This window comes from Peromyscus californicus, unplaced genomic scaffold, assembly GCF_007827085.1.
Source record: "Peromyscus californicus insignis strain IS unplaced genomic scaffold, ASM782708v3 Scaffold_3__1_contigs__length_106647218, whole genome shotgun sequence".
Classification (NCBI taxonomy): Eukaryota; Metazoa; Chordata; class Mammalia; order Rodentia; family Cricetidae; genus Peromyscus; species Peromyscus californicus.
This window is the reverse complement of record NW_026294551.1, coordinates 82,384,397-82,399,669: the sequence shown is the minus strand read 5'-3', so window position 1 is coordinate 82,399,669 and position 15,273 is coordinate 82,384,397. Positions and strand designations below refer to the sequence as shown.

Genomic DNA, 15,273 nt, shown 5'->3' with positions numbered 1-15,273 from the left:
ATAAATGACAAAGTTGCCTAAAAGTACAAAGAGTAAAGATGTTTAGCCTATTCTTAAATTTTGTATTATTAATCAGGGAAATGATTTAAGACACGAAATTCTATAATTCTATTTGAGTTACAGTCCAATAAATCCCCTAGAAAAATCTACCTTAATTTTTTTTAACATCATGAACAACTAGAACCTGAGAAAAAAATCAATAAGAATGTGATTATTAGTCTTAATTCTCAACTTGACAAAAATCTCAAACTATCTGGAAGATGGGCTACTTGACATGTTTGTGGGAAATTATCATGATTACCTTAGTTGAGGAGCAAAAGCCCACTCACTATGAGGGACACCATTCCCTAGGCCAATTAAGAGTGGAGAAAGCAAGATGAACACTAATGTGGATTAATTCATAGCTCTCTTCTTATGAGTGTGGGCTGACGTACCCAGATGCTTCATGTCCCTACTGCCTTGACTCCCTGCCATAATGGGCCTTAACTCAAGCTAAAATGAACCTGCCTCTCTTAGGTTCCTTTTGTGAAGCATTTCTGTCATGAAAAGGAAGAACAGCATGAAAAGAAACTAACCAGAGTGTAACAGAAGGATATGTGTTGGGGAGCTATTTAAAGACTATTCCATGTCAATGGACCATTCCTCTTCTCCACAGTTCAGGGAATTCAATACCGTTGCTTTGGAGGAATTAATCACATCACCACAGATTACGACAAGGGAGATTATGACAATCAAGTGGTAACTTTCAGTTTCAGAGGAATGACAATAATCATTTGAGATTAGGAGAAAGAACATGAATAAAGAAAAAAATCCCCTGAAATGTTCCAAAACTGTGTACCCTAAATACAATCACCTTCTAAATGCTCACAGTAGTTGCCAGGTGTGGCGGGAGACACAGCTCAATCTGAAGGGCTTAATACCAATCATTTCTGGCTCTTTTTTTATTTTCTTTAGCTCATCCAAATGGTTTAATAAAATCAAATAGCTTTTATGCTCAAGAACTCAAGGAAAAAGTGGGAGAAATCTCATTTATTTGGTGTCTTGGAATAAAAAAGGAAGAGGGGGGAAAGTGAAATTCATCTCCAGAGTTCTTTCACCTATTCTTCCACTGTCGGTGTTGACAGCTGAGCATAATGAACACTGGGTGGATGTGACTGACATTTCACCTGAAGCCATGTTTTTCTTAACAGACCTAATTCACTTTCTTTTTCTTCTATAAAAACCTTTATGTAGTAGCTACAGCTGGAGCCTGGATCTCCTGAATGGAGACTCTCGTATGGGTTTTTACAAGATGATCAACTTGGTGAACACAGTCTCTTTCCAGAGGTCAGGGATCATGTAGCTGTGGATCTTGGAGATGGCATCAAAGATGCCCTTGGCAAAGTTGCCCAGGGTGGCAGTGCAGCCCCTGGCTGATACATAGCTATCACCAATACCAGTCATCAGCAGCAGCAGCTTCTTGGACACAGGAGCAGAGACTGTGCCAGTGTCTCTGGGGGCAAGGATGTGCCAGTCTTGTTCCTCCAGTAGTCTCTCCACTCAGGGACAATGGGAAGCTTAGACAAGATCATGGCCCCTTTGGATGGCAGTGGCAACCTCCATGGACCACTTAAAGCCAAAACCAACATGTCCATTGCAGTCTTAATAGCAACCAAAGTATTGAATCTTGTCTTCTGGCCAGTCCAAGTCTGCTTCTGCACTGCCATGATCTTTAGACCCTCATCCTTCTAAACCCTAGAGGAGATCTCTGAACTTGGGTAGGGCATTGAAATGCTGTAAGTTCTCCAACTGTTTCAGACTATCTGGAGTTCAATAACCTAATCAGAGTCCTTCCCTTTGGCACCTCTCCTCTGATGATAATGTGTCAGAAAGAACACAGGAATGCTTTAATGACCCATCCTAATTACCAACCAGTCATCATATTTTGAAGATGAGGCCATGTCACCAGGCCTCCCCAAGTAGTAAGCAGCAAAGTCCAAATTCCACTTACCTATGGACCTCACCCTGAGCTGCCATCTCACAGGAAGATACATCAGGAGAAGGAGGGTCAAAGGAACAAACAAGAGAACATTTGGAGTCCCTGCCATCAAAGAACATCCATAACATCTCAAACAGGCTGGGGAGAGGAAAGGAATTTACGGTGGATTTTCAGCATTGGGTAGACTTTAAATATCTCAACCAACTACAAACCCCTAGTTCAAACTGGACTCCAGAGTTTTTGCTCAACAGCTTCCTGATATGTCCTAGAGAAGGAATAGAAATGAAATTTAAGTCTCACTTCCCAAACTTGCACTGTTAGTATTAGGAGAGTAAGTGATACTGTCCTTAAAATTGAATAATTAGGAAGCTTACAAAAATAAATATTCCCCATTTTTTGTAGTTGGAAAAGAGAAGGAAAACTAATTGAGAAACTGCTTATATTCTTCATGCTATATATCTCCATGTTTAAACTTTTGAAATTGAACAAACATCGCTTCATATTTGGAGGAAACCATGGTAGTTTAATTCCTTTCATTTCCGGGGGGGCGGGGGAAGAGGATCAACCCAAAAATGTTCAGAATGTGAAAGTCATTTAAAAAAAATTAGAGCTTGTGAAAGTTTAAAAATAGAAGTCGAAGCTTTTGAGTGATGAAAAAAAGAAGTTGTATTTTAATTATTATTGCTTTCTCACCTTTCATTTTCAAAAAAAATAGGTAAGGTACAGTATGAAGGGCATGAGGGGAAAGTAGCTACGTTCCTACGACAGAAGAAGATTCAAAAAGAATAAAGGACCTCATTGACAGGTGTAGCAGTAGACACGTTATTAGAAGGAAAAAAGTGAATTCGGAATCATAGGCATTTGTTTCATCTTCCGTACATCCTTCCTCATTGAGGCACAGTGAATTTGCAAGCAGCTGCTAAAGAAGAGTGGCCAAGCAAAGTAGAGAGAGAACACGGCCCACCATCCCCGCTAGGAGCACAGTCAATTAAATGCAGCCTGGAAGGGATCTAATCTAATATCAAAGATGCTGTCAGGGGATCAGTTCCCCTGAGTTTAGGGTTAATGATGTAAAGCATGGCAGTCTGGCCAAAAGCAGGGGGGAAGAAACCTTGCTACGATCAGGTGTGACTAGAAGAGACTAAAATAAAATAAAATAAAATAAGCATCTCTCAGGAAAAATGGAGGGCCTTGGGCAAAACTTCCTGCAGACATGTTACAATCCCCTCTCCTTGCAGCAGTCATCCAGGGCTTGGGTTCTCTAACATTTAACAAAATTTACAGTAAATCTTATCATTGTAATCAGCACTGAAGCTTATCAGAGTTTTAATAGAGCCAGACTCCAAAATGAGATCGATTCCCAACCAGAGTGCAACTGGGTGCATCACATTGAACCTGAAGTGCTTGGCACAAGAGCTCTCCGGGATAAAGGTCACTCGTCAAATTGTACCCAGGAACCCAGGTGTGTGTTCATTACCCACCAAACTATTCTACCCTTGCGTGAAAAATCAGAGACCACAACAAATGGGGACAAGGCCAACTACAAAATGTGAGGCCTTCACAGGCTATGGTCAACAGAGCTGTTGCCCTGAAGAATGCTGGATGTGTGAAAAGAATTTTCTACTCTATCGCAGGAGAAGTGAGAAAAAAATAATAACTGCCACCTACTTACCAGACTGTGGCACATGTCTAGTACTTAACCTTTTTAAAGAGTTAAGGTTTCAAAGACTAGGCTGGCAAAGTGGTCGCCCGTATAAAGGCACTTGCCACCATGCTGCGTGGCCTGAGTTTGATCCCCAGGACCCACGAAGAGGAGAGAACTGACTACTACCAATTGTCTTCTGATCCCCACACATGCACACCATGGCATGCACAGGCACACACACTCACACACAATAAATAAATGGAGGGTTTTACTTCATTGCAAAAGCTCACAAGCAAGTGACCTTTTCTCAGTTTTCTAAGTTTAATTTCCAGCCATCCTACAAACAAGATAGCCTGAAACTTCCACCTCCCACTTGAAGCACGGTCTATTCTCTGTCTCGTTCTTGTTCTTGCAGTCCCGGAGTTGGTCTGATAATTAGCACTTCTTTTTCCTGTGTACACTGACAAAATAAAAAGGCTCCAATGCCCTTTTGGACTCTGCTGCTGCGCTTTCATTTAACGCTCTTGTTAAATTCTTTAATTATATAACTTTTGATACTTAAATTGGATAACGAAAAAAACCACACATGTGAAATAGAGAGGTTTGGGGTAACATTTGCTTGAATTATTCTCTTTGATGGAAATCAAAGAAAATAACAACTCAATACCAGGGCTGAGATAAGCACGTTGTAAAAAGACTGAGAAATAATATATTTTTCAAAGCTGTCTGTCATGGAAACCTGTCCATTACCTAGAACTTAACAGGTCTGAAAGTACTGGTGAGATACAGTTGAATTGCTTTCCCCTTTTAGAAAAGTGTTAACTCTTCTAGGACATCACTCAGAAAGCCCAGCGAGCCGGTTCACTCAATGGCACATTGGTGGCCTCTAAAAATTAGTGTACCTTTCAAAGGTTGCTTTTTATCACCTGATACTGAGGTCTGAGGCTAGATATAGATGAAGGCGTCTTAAAAATTAAGGGTACAAAAATGCAATACTCATGTTGGAGAGTTTAAAGCGAGTATAGAATATTCTAAAATCAACTAAAGAGAATGAAATACCCTCTTGTTCTAAATTGAGTTGTACCCTCCTAAGATCAGTGTGAAAGACCCTATCACCCATATTCCAGAATGTAAGTCTGTCTAGAAATAGGGTAGTGAGAGATAATATTAGTTAAGTTTAGATGAGATCCTACACTAGAAGGTAAACCATAAACCTGATGTATGTGGTGTGCTTCTAAAGAGGAAAGACACCAAGAAAGATGACCATGGCCTCAGCCAAGTCAGAAGTTAGAGTTGGGCTGTGACTAACAAATGGATTCCTAGAGCTATGAGATACTAGGAGAGGTCAGAAGGGAGTCACCATGGATACTTCTGAGGGAATATGGCCCTGCCAACATCTTGAGTTTAGAATTCTTTCCTCTAGAACCACAATAGAGTGTATTTGTTATTTATCCCCCACAAAAAGAATATTTATTGGTATTTCTATAGCCTATTAGCTAATTCAGGGATAAAGATGCGTTTAGTGGGTGGCGTTTATTTAACAGCAGACATTCAGCTCATCTCACAATCATTTGTGGACTTAATCTCCACAGCAACTCTGGGAGATCACTATCACTGTCACCTCCAAGTCACACAAGGAACCAGAGCCTTTAAGATTAAAAATCTGGTGCAACAGATATGAACATAGAAAAATGTGTGAGTAAAAGTGGGGAAATGACTTAGCAAGAACAGTAAGTAATTTTTATTTCTGGACAGCTGCCCGGAAGACTAGTAATTCCTGTGTCTCTCAAAATGGTCAAATGAAACTCCAAAATGCATATACTAGTACGTGACTTTGGGAACACAGTGACTTCAACCACAGCACCCAGAACAATCCACAGATAATGGAGAAACTTCATGCTCCACAAGCAATTATTATCAAAACCATCAAATGGACATTACAAAACTATATTTATGTGACACTCCAAATCAAAGACCCACTGGATCACCACCCAACCAGTTTGGGAGATGGTGATAATGCAGGATCTGATTAATCTGAAACTAAGCTGCCAGAGTCATGCCCTTTCATTTGAGAATACATTTTCTAAAGTTCAACAAAGCCGAAGCTAAAAGATTTGTTCATTTTCTTTGGTGTTTGGTAAAATCCCTTTACAGACCTAATACTCATAAGATCTATTTAAATTTTCTTACTAATCTCAAGCCCCCAAAGTCCTTAGTCTAGGTGAAGTTGTGAAGCAAAGAGCAGAGGAATCCTTAATACTGACCATTCACTTACAAAGGGCAGTTAGCAAGCCATGTACTACCTTTACTTTAGCTAGAGAAGCTATACAAGACAACTGAAACTCCTCCTCCGTGAGTTTGTACACACATGTATGCATGTATACACACACATGGGAGAGAAATAATGGACTTCTTCATTGATGATACAGCTTGAAACTTACACAAACAACAAGGCAAATCCTAGAGTTATCCACTTGAGGCGCCATCGGCAGAAAATGATCTCAACCCATCTTACTTCTCCATAGTTGCACCATCTAGGCAGAGGAACACATTATTATGCAAAGACATCCCATAAAGTTTACCTTGCCTTGGAAAGCATAAAAAGACATTATCGAGGTATATAAAGCTAATCGCATATACAAAGTGATAGACTAACTGAATTTTAAAATCTAATACAGAAATGCTTCTATAAATGATTAAGCTTTATTTCACACTAGATAACTATCCTTCAGAAAGTTGTTACTTCTTCCTAACCCAAAAAAGAAAAAAAAGGACAAATCTATTAAAAATAATAGATCAATAAACATGTACGGAAAACTTTCAAATAGTTTTTATTCAAGGTTTTTATCAGTCAAGAAAATCAAGTAGGTCCATCCATTATTTGAGCTTCCCAAGCAACAAAGCTCCAGCCTGCAAGGGTTATGGTCTGATAGACTGAGGCAGTAGCTGTCTGAGTCTTAACGCTTTCTCATTGATCAGAAGATGTTTTCCTAATACATGTTAATTCTTTTAAAAGTCAAATCTCAGTCAAGCAGTTATAATGGCAAATACATAAGAAGATTTCAAAATTTAGTCCACAGAAAAAAAGGAAGTTTGGGGATCATCTACTTAATATTAGTAATTGTGTTATTTTTTTAACTCTACTATAAGTGGGTTTGGGAGTCATAAAGAAATGGATGAAAATTCTTGCTAATTCCTCTATTTCTCCCAACTCCAGACAGCCTTCCTGTAATTGTTACTAAGTGCCTGCTCTACTAAAAATCATGATCATGCTAGGAAACTCACAATGTGGTCGTGTATCCAACTAGGCAACTTTCTACCTTTGGTTTTATCATACGTGTGACCAGAATAAAAGGAACACCACAGCTGGACTGTTGAATGTCAAACCTGGCCTGTGATCAACAGGTAAGTACTAGTTCCTTTTACTTTCTGACCTGAGTAGAGAATTGAAGCGTCTGGGCTGATGTCCATGGCTTGTGTTGCCACCAGGGAGAATCACAGGAACCATGCATGTTAAAATTCAAGGGTCATGCTGAGCCAGCCTTGTCCCTCACTGGCCCTGGAATAGCTGGTCCTGCCCCTCGCTGGGCACTGTAACAGGAGAGATGCTGCTGCTGCCGCCCCATCCCTCATCCTGTGGGAGAGCTGATCCCAGCACTCAGCACTCCACCGATGGCCCAACCCCGCACCATAGGTATGAGAGAGCTTGCCCATGGCATGGGCCTTAGATAGCTGACTCTGCCCCTCACCTGACAGGGTGGTCCCAATGGCACGATGGACCAGCTCAACTGCCACCCAGACCCACACCCTGGGCCTTGAGTTGCCACACCCTGGGCCTTGAGTTGCCACACCCTGGGCCTTGAGTTGGTCGACCCGAATGGCTGCCTCATCTTTGACCTGCTGGAGTGCACAAAGGGACTGGTCCTGCAGAATGATAACTGCAGAATCTTCATGACTCGGGGCAACAATAGCATATCCGAGAGGAATTTCGATGATGGCCCAGCCCAGTGCTGATGGTGTACCACAAACCAGAGGCCTTGAACCAGACCAAAGACTCATTGCAAAGAATATTCTGTGGGTGGGGCTGGTTGGACAACAGAGGTGTACTGCATGACACACCACAGCTCCTGACGCCACTAGGATGAATGAAGAGGTGTTGGAAAGATGGAGGAGAGAGGTGGGGGTTTTTTTTTGGTTGTTTTGTTTTGTTTTTAGTTAATTTTAAAAGGCATATTGCAGGGGTGAGGAGCAGATAAGAAGGGACTGGGAGGTGAATGGGATTGGGGAACATGATGTGAAATTTTCAAGGAATCAATAAAGAATTATGTTAAAAGAAAAAATAGTTATAAGTGGGATGAGTAGTGCAAAACCTCTTCAAAATACATTATGAGAACATGTCTCTGAAAACATTTGATAGGCTACAAAATTCAAATAGAAACTGAGGTTAAGAAAAGTTAGTAACGTCTATGAGGTTACCTCTACCTCTTAGACAAGACATATTTGAACAAATGACTTAGTTCTTTTCTCTCACAGCCAACAAGTTCTTGTTATATTAAATTATATTTCATGCAGACTGTGGTATATGTATTATAAAGTTTCCCAAATGATTCAAAGAGTGCTGCTTTATAAAGGTCTTATCCTGAGACTGTGTCAGATACTGGGAGTTCTGGTGCTCTATCTTGCTTCCTCCTGTAAAGTACCCTCAGTAGGCAGTCCTCTGAAATCCTTGAAGCCTGGCCCTGCACTGCAAGTGCATGATGTTGGCGTTAGTCTGGGCTGTCCCTGGAGTGAGGCATGCTGTCTGGAGGTTTCTACTGCTCACCCAGGTGAGGTGCTGCCACTATGCTCCTGAATTCAGGGATTCCTTGGTTGACAAAGAATATTGCCACAAACCTGTGACATAACTCACTAAAGAGGAGAAGTATAACCAGGAGCTCAAGAAAACCTAGCTGATCACAGCTACCTCAGTGACTGAAACAAACTCTGTGTTTGTAGATCCTGTTATCAGCACATTCATCAACGGGTTGTTGAAAGGAGGAAATGAAGTACCAGCCAGATCACTCATGTACCAGGCTCTGAAAGATGTGAAATGGAAACAGTTTGAGAAAGTACGGTGGTGGTGGTGGTGGTGGTGGTGGTGGTGGTGGTGGTGGTGGTGCTGCTGCTGCTGCTGCTGCTGATGATGATGATGATGATATAATGATGATGATGATGATGATGATGATGCTAATGCTGATGCTGCTGATGCTGATTCTGATGCTGCTGATTCTGATGCTCCTGATGCTGATGCTGATGATGCTTATGCTGCTGCTGCTGCTGCTGCTGCTGATGGTGGTGGTGGTGGTGGTGGTGGTGGTGGTGGTGGTGGTGGTGATTCTGATGCTGCTGATGCTGATGATGCTGATTCAGAACAAGGCACCACTGAACCTAGCACTTACAGGATCTTCCACCAGATATTGAAAAACTATGAGCCTGTGATTCGGCTAGTGGCCATCCTCAAGGGGGCCATTTCTACCAGGTCTCTGTGCCTAACTAACCAACTTCGCCACTTCCTGGCCATGAAGTGGATGAGGACAGAGTTCTGAGAATAAGCAACAGCAGATGCTGATGCCAAAGAAGCTGTCATATCAGCTGCTAGAGGCTCTTCCTTCCAGGGGTCCTGTGATCAAGAGGAAGCAAGACATGCATAAGATGGCAGAGGCCATGCATCAGACCACTGTCTCTGGTGGTAACAGAAAAGGAGCAGTGGAAAAAGGCCAGGATACACTGCCACAAGGAACTGCTTGAGCTACTGCCCTACTGGAAAGTTCCTGAAAGTTTAGGATCAAGAGGGACATTTGTAATTCAATCTTAGGTCCTGTGAAGCCCTTCCTAGATTCTCTCCATTCTAGCTAGCAGTTGGGCAGAGTAAAACTTGAAGAGTGGTATTGTCCCTCACACAATAAGGCTGGGTCACCAGCTGTCTCAGGAGCAGCATGTGTGATGTCTTTTAATCCTTCCTTCCTTCCATATTAAAACTGGTTTCTCTGCTCCAACCCCTCCTAAAGAGAGAACATGGCTCCTTCTCCTGAGAAACTCAAGCCCAGTCTTTGCTTCCCTTAGCTCAGGGTACACCTTTAGATGCTATGAAAGGAAGAAGTTTCAGAAAAGACTTATTGGAAAGTCCTCACCCCAGTCTCATGAGGCACTATCATTCATTACAACTGACTGGAGCAAACACGCTCCACAGAGGTCTTTCCACAAAATGTATAAAACACTATTCCTTTCTCGAAAAAAGGGGAGGGGTATGTTTTATCCTCAGAAGTGTGTGTGAGTGTGTGTGTGTGTGTGTGTGTGTGTGTGTGTGTGTGTGTGTGTGTGTGTGTAGCAAAGAGGAGAGTGCATTACCTGGTCTGAAAAAGAGGAGCCATGACCACTCCTAAACTGCAGAATAAGAACATTGAGCATACCAGCCCTGGAATAAAATAAAATACACTGGTACACAATCATCTCTGAGCAAACTAGTGACGTTTTGGGGGGAGCATGCTTAGGTAAAGGTGATCTTGCAATAAGAAAATCACAAGGAACACTACCCATGCCTCACTCTTCATCAGCTGTGAAGTGTCCTATACCACAGACCCCACCTTTGTTTGCTGGGCACAGCAAAGAGAAAGGTTAGGGCCAATTTTCATCATATCCACTACATTTGAGCACTGTCATATAAGCTGACACAAATTTCCACCACTGTTCTTTAAATTTTTGAAGACCAATTGCTATGACTAGACTGTCAAATTAAACCACGGAAGTCTGTTGAATTCAGACAATACTCAAGAACGAACAAAGTTGTTCGTAGAAATTCTTTTCTCAAAGTCCCTGGGATAAACAGCTGGTAAATAAATTACAAACAGCAAAAGTGGGAGGGCTTTTTGTTAAGATTTCTTTTTATGTGTATGAGTACACATATGGATGCACACTTATTGCTGGCCTGATGCTCCTGGGAGGCAGAAGAGGGTGCCAGATCTCTCAGAGGTATTCTTAGAGACAATGTGGAACCTGAGTCCTCTACAAGAGCAGCCAGGTGCTGTCACTGCTGAGTCATCTCTCCAGCCTCCAAAGTCGGAGACTTCTACATTTTTATAAACCTACCTTAATTTTTAATCTTAGTAAGAACCTGATGCCTTCCATCTGTCATGAGTGTACCACCGACTGAATTTGCACACTGTCTTTTCTTCACAAATGGCCCCTGTACATAAGTCTGTCATGTTTTCCTATATTTGTTTCTTAAAATTTCTATGAAAACTTAAATACAATTATAAGACTTTATAGATATAAAACCCTACTTATTTTTAAAGCATGAATCCAATATTTTACAGTCATCTTTCTCACCCAAACTTGACAGCAATCTTTATACTCTTGACAGTTTCCAGGTATTCAATATCAGTCCTGATTTTTACTAGACATCTTCATTAGCTCACATAACATTTAATTAATGTACACAGGTGAAAAATGTCATCCCAGTTTAGAAACACATGTCTCTTATTTTGTACAAAATGCAAATGTTGAGACTAGATGTACATGAGTATAATAAAGAATAGAGAGCTTGCTGAAAGGCTTAGGCATACCAATAATACCAATAATAATCCCGGTATATTGTTCAGGAGAAATAGAAATGTTCAGTTAACTTGGCGTGTTGGTTAAAAGCCTACCATAATGAAAAGTACTGGTTCATCTATGGAAGTCTATCACTAGTAACTCTAGTGTAAAAGTTCCTATGCCCCTTAGCTCTAAAAATATATTCAGTGGATATATAAATGAGAAATGGATGTTTGCAGGGGCAAGGGGCATAGGTAGGTGAATATGGACAGATGGATGAAGACAAAGAAGGCAAGAAGGAAAGCAGGCAGTTAGAGATTCTACTCTGGCCACCATCAAATGTATCTCCTCTGGATCAGAAAACTGGATAGGGGTAACAGCTGGGATGATTTTGAAACAGCTCATTGTATATACTGGAATTGGGCAATTAAGTAAATGGATAACAGATGGCAGAAGCCAGGTTTTACACTGTTGGAGTAGCAGTTTACAAACATGGAGAAACAAGCAGAATGATCCTGTGGTAATGGACTCAAGTTGGAGCCATCAGTAATAACCTATGCCTAGTTTGATATGAATAGATGTGGACACATGGACCAATATTTATGGGTTAGGTCTTACATGCTTACTGCATATATATATGTATATATATACCTCTTTCTCTGTATGGTGGGAAGGCCTAGAACCAATTATACCCATGTAGCAACTTTATTTTTATTATTCTTCAATAATAATAAGTAGATCTTAGAGAAATGCTGATTCTAGGGCTGGGGTGGGGAATGCACAAGATGACTCTGGGATGTCTTACGGTGCCAGAAATTGAAGAAGCACTGTAAACAAACAGAGAGAATCACAGCGGGTGTATCAGAGTGAGAAAGGAGTCAACTGACCGAACTCCAAATGGCCAAAGGGGAAACAATTTGATCAACAAAGTGAAGCTGAATGAAACAGAAAGCAGACAAGTTTGAGTGCTCCAAACAACCTATTTGTGATTTCAAATGACCTATGTAGACTGTCCATCTTTACTCATAATGCTTAGTTCTTCTCTTCTTATATGTATACAGAGTTTAATTACTTCCTTGCACAGCACAGTACAGAAGAAAGAGATAGAAAATAACAGTGAAGAAACTATGGAAGTTGATTTAAGCCAAATGATCAAAGTTTGTATCAACACAGTTAATCTTGTTGATGGAAAGTATCCTTGATTTGATGTGATGAGGACAAAAGCTTTCTCTACTCTTCCTTACAGAAACTCATAATCACAGAGAAAATATCAGACAGATACCAATCAAAAGACAATCTACAAAATATCTTATCAGTCCACCTCCAAAGTATCAAGGTCATCAAGAGCAGGGAAAGTCAGAGAAATGTCACAATCAACAGGAGTATAAAGAGGCATAACAACTACATGGGACATGGAATGCCAGAAGGCATAGGGAGGTAGAAAGAAAAGGACCTGCAGTAAAAAACTAAGGGTGTAAAGTGTAACTCTACTACCTCTATTCATTTTCTGCGGATCTGAAGCTGTTCGAAAATTTAAAGGCTTATTTTTAAAGTTCCATCAGGGGCATTCATTTTTGCCAAACATAAATCTATAACCTCCATATCATCTAAAACAAAAAATAAACAGTAAAAGTTTACCCTGCTTCCACCCATGGGCTCATCTTAAACAACTCTTTGGGACCCCTCTCCATCTTCGACGGCTGTTGGAGTGCCAGGTTAAATATTCTGTCTCTCCTCTTCTTATCTGTGTTGCACTTGTAATTATTGTTCAATATTTCACATGCCGTGATATAACACCAGAGGGACCAGTCTGTCTTGTTCCCGGAACCCTCAGTATTTACTGCGGTATTCTTATCTAGTATGCACTGTAAAGGACTCCTGAGTGACACAATATTTATTATGCCTCTTTTGCGATTTTTCAACTGTTTTAATGTGACTAAACACATACAAAGATGTGTATTTCTTTAATTCCTACTTTCTAGTCCTAATAAAATTCTTGAAGTAATTCAATTCTTCTTTAGGAGCCCCACTGTCTCATAAATGGAGTAAAAGAAAAAGGTTTTAATTATAATTTCTCAGTCTACATCATACTCAGTGATAGAAGATTTTATGCAAAAACATTTATAATTTGGTTAATCTAAAAAAAAAAGGCATGAAAAATGTCTATCAGTCACCTTTGAAAGACCTGGATAAACACCTCAGTAAATGTTCCCATTAATCCAGCCACAGGGAGTATTAAATATTTAGGACTGTGGTGCCAACTACTTTGTCAGAAGAGCTCCATTTAAATTCTCTCCCCTGTTACCAATTGTAGCTGATGATTTAATTAGGTGGATGGAGTTACTTACAATGATCATTAATAAGCTGTGTTAATGTCATGAAAATTCCTATTCTCCAGAGTTGAAGAACCACACAAAAAGAAACCCGCCTAGTGAGAAAGATAGCCTGTCTCTCACAAAATGCATTCTGCTTTTTCCCACTCCAGTAATTAGTCTTGTTTTGTTTGGTGTGTTCATACTAATTACAGACACAGTCCTATTTTGCTTTGTATAACAGATTACTTCATTTGATTATATTCTCAGAGAGTTGGCATAGTATGAGTTTTACACAGTATCAAAAAGAGCCTCGTTGTGTTCCTTTTCCAAGGTATTGTAGCAAGCTGCTCCTTGTATTACTGTCAAATAAAGAGAGTATCAGAAAATTAACAAGTAAATAAAACTAGGTCTTTAGAGACTATGTGTTTCAATAACTTTGAACTTAATCGGGGGTCCAGATATGAGTTCTAAAAAGAAACAATTCCCATTTCTAAATGAACATAGGAACCATAGGATGGGTAAGAGGGTGCCACGGAGAACCCTGAGTTTGTATCAAGAGAGTCCCCTGATTCTATGATACAAAGTGGGAAAACAAACATATATATCCAGGTGCAGTGTGACCCACGGTGACCTCTATGGCTCCATGGGGCACCCACAAATACAAAAGGAATTCACCTCTAAGTTGAAACTGATCTCAGAAGTCCACTTCCAACTCCAGTTAACCAAATGACAAACTGGACGGTATTTTTCTCACAGGGACAAGAAAGAACACGGAAATAAAATTGGTCCTATATATAAGGAGGCCTGCTGCTTTAAAGGATACTTTTAAAAAAATACACCCACTTAAATCCCTTTAAACCTGACAAGAAGCTCCCACAAAGGATTCATTATTTAGAGGAACCTCTGCATTGAGATGGATTAAGACTTCCTTGCCCTGGGAGAAAGCAACATTAGACAAGTAATTCAATAGAAAGGATTAGTTTATCTCTTGAACCAATTAGAGTCCCAAACTACCTGGTGAGACTGGTCATTTTTATCTGAGAGGAGGAGGGGCAACCTCGGGGAAATCTCATCCTAGCATAACAATAGCTGGACATTGTAGACTCAGTCAAGGAGAGATCCAAGGGAGACTCATTCACTTTTTTCAACCGTTTCTTAATGGAATGTGTATTATATATGTGACTAAACACATACAAAGATGTGTATTTCTTTAATTCCTACTTTCTAGTCCTAATGAAATTCTTGAAGTAATTAAATTCAATATATATATATATACACACACACTTATGTGTGTGTGTGTGTGTGTGTGTGTGTGTTCGCATGTGTGCTAGTGGGAATAGGACCCAAGGAAACACGGGGTGGAAACCACTTTCCTGCCAGCTGACATACCTGAGCTACTGCATTTCTGTGTCACAGCTGTGTGAGTCAGGTGGCCATCTTCACGTTATAGATAAGGAACCAAAGCCACAGGGCATAAAATTTAAGATGCCATACCCACAGCAATTGCAGACTCTACATACTCCTCTGCTTATCCCATGCCCTATGCTGGTTGCTATTGGTAAGGACTATGACATCATCTACCCTCCAGAAACTAAGTCCTTAAAAGGGATAAAGGCAGAGATAAATATCACTGAAATAAATATTTCCACACAATATGAGGGACAGTAGTACAAAGAAGTTTAAGGACTGAAAAGTGAGTATGAAATGAAATTTCAATTGAGTCTGAGGTAGATTTGGACATGTGAATATGAAGAAAGCATGAC

At 40.4% G+C, this 15,273-nt stretch overlaps 2 pseudogenes; one reads left to right on the top strand and one right to left on the bottom strand.

Moving 5' to 3' along the window:
* Window positions 1–1,225: 1,225 nt before the first annotated feature.
* Window positions 1,226–7,682, bottom strand: LOC128122624 (40S ribosomal protein S2-like; annotated as a pseudogene).
* A 698-nt stretch (window positions 7,683–8,380) lies between these two features.
* Window positions 8,381–9,410, top strand: LOC128122623 (28S ribosomal protein S7, mitochondrial-like; annotated as a pseudogene).
* Window positions 9,411–15,273: the final 5,863 nt, after the last annotated feature.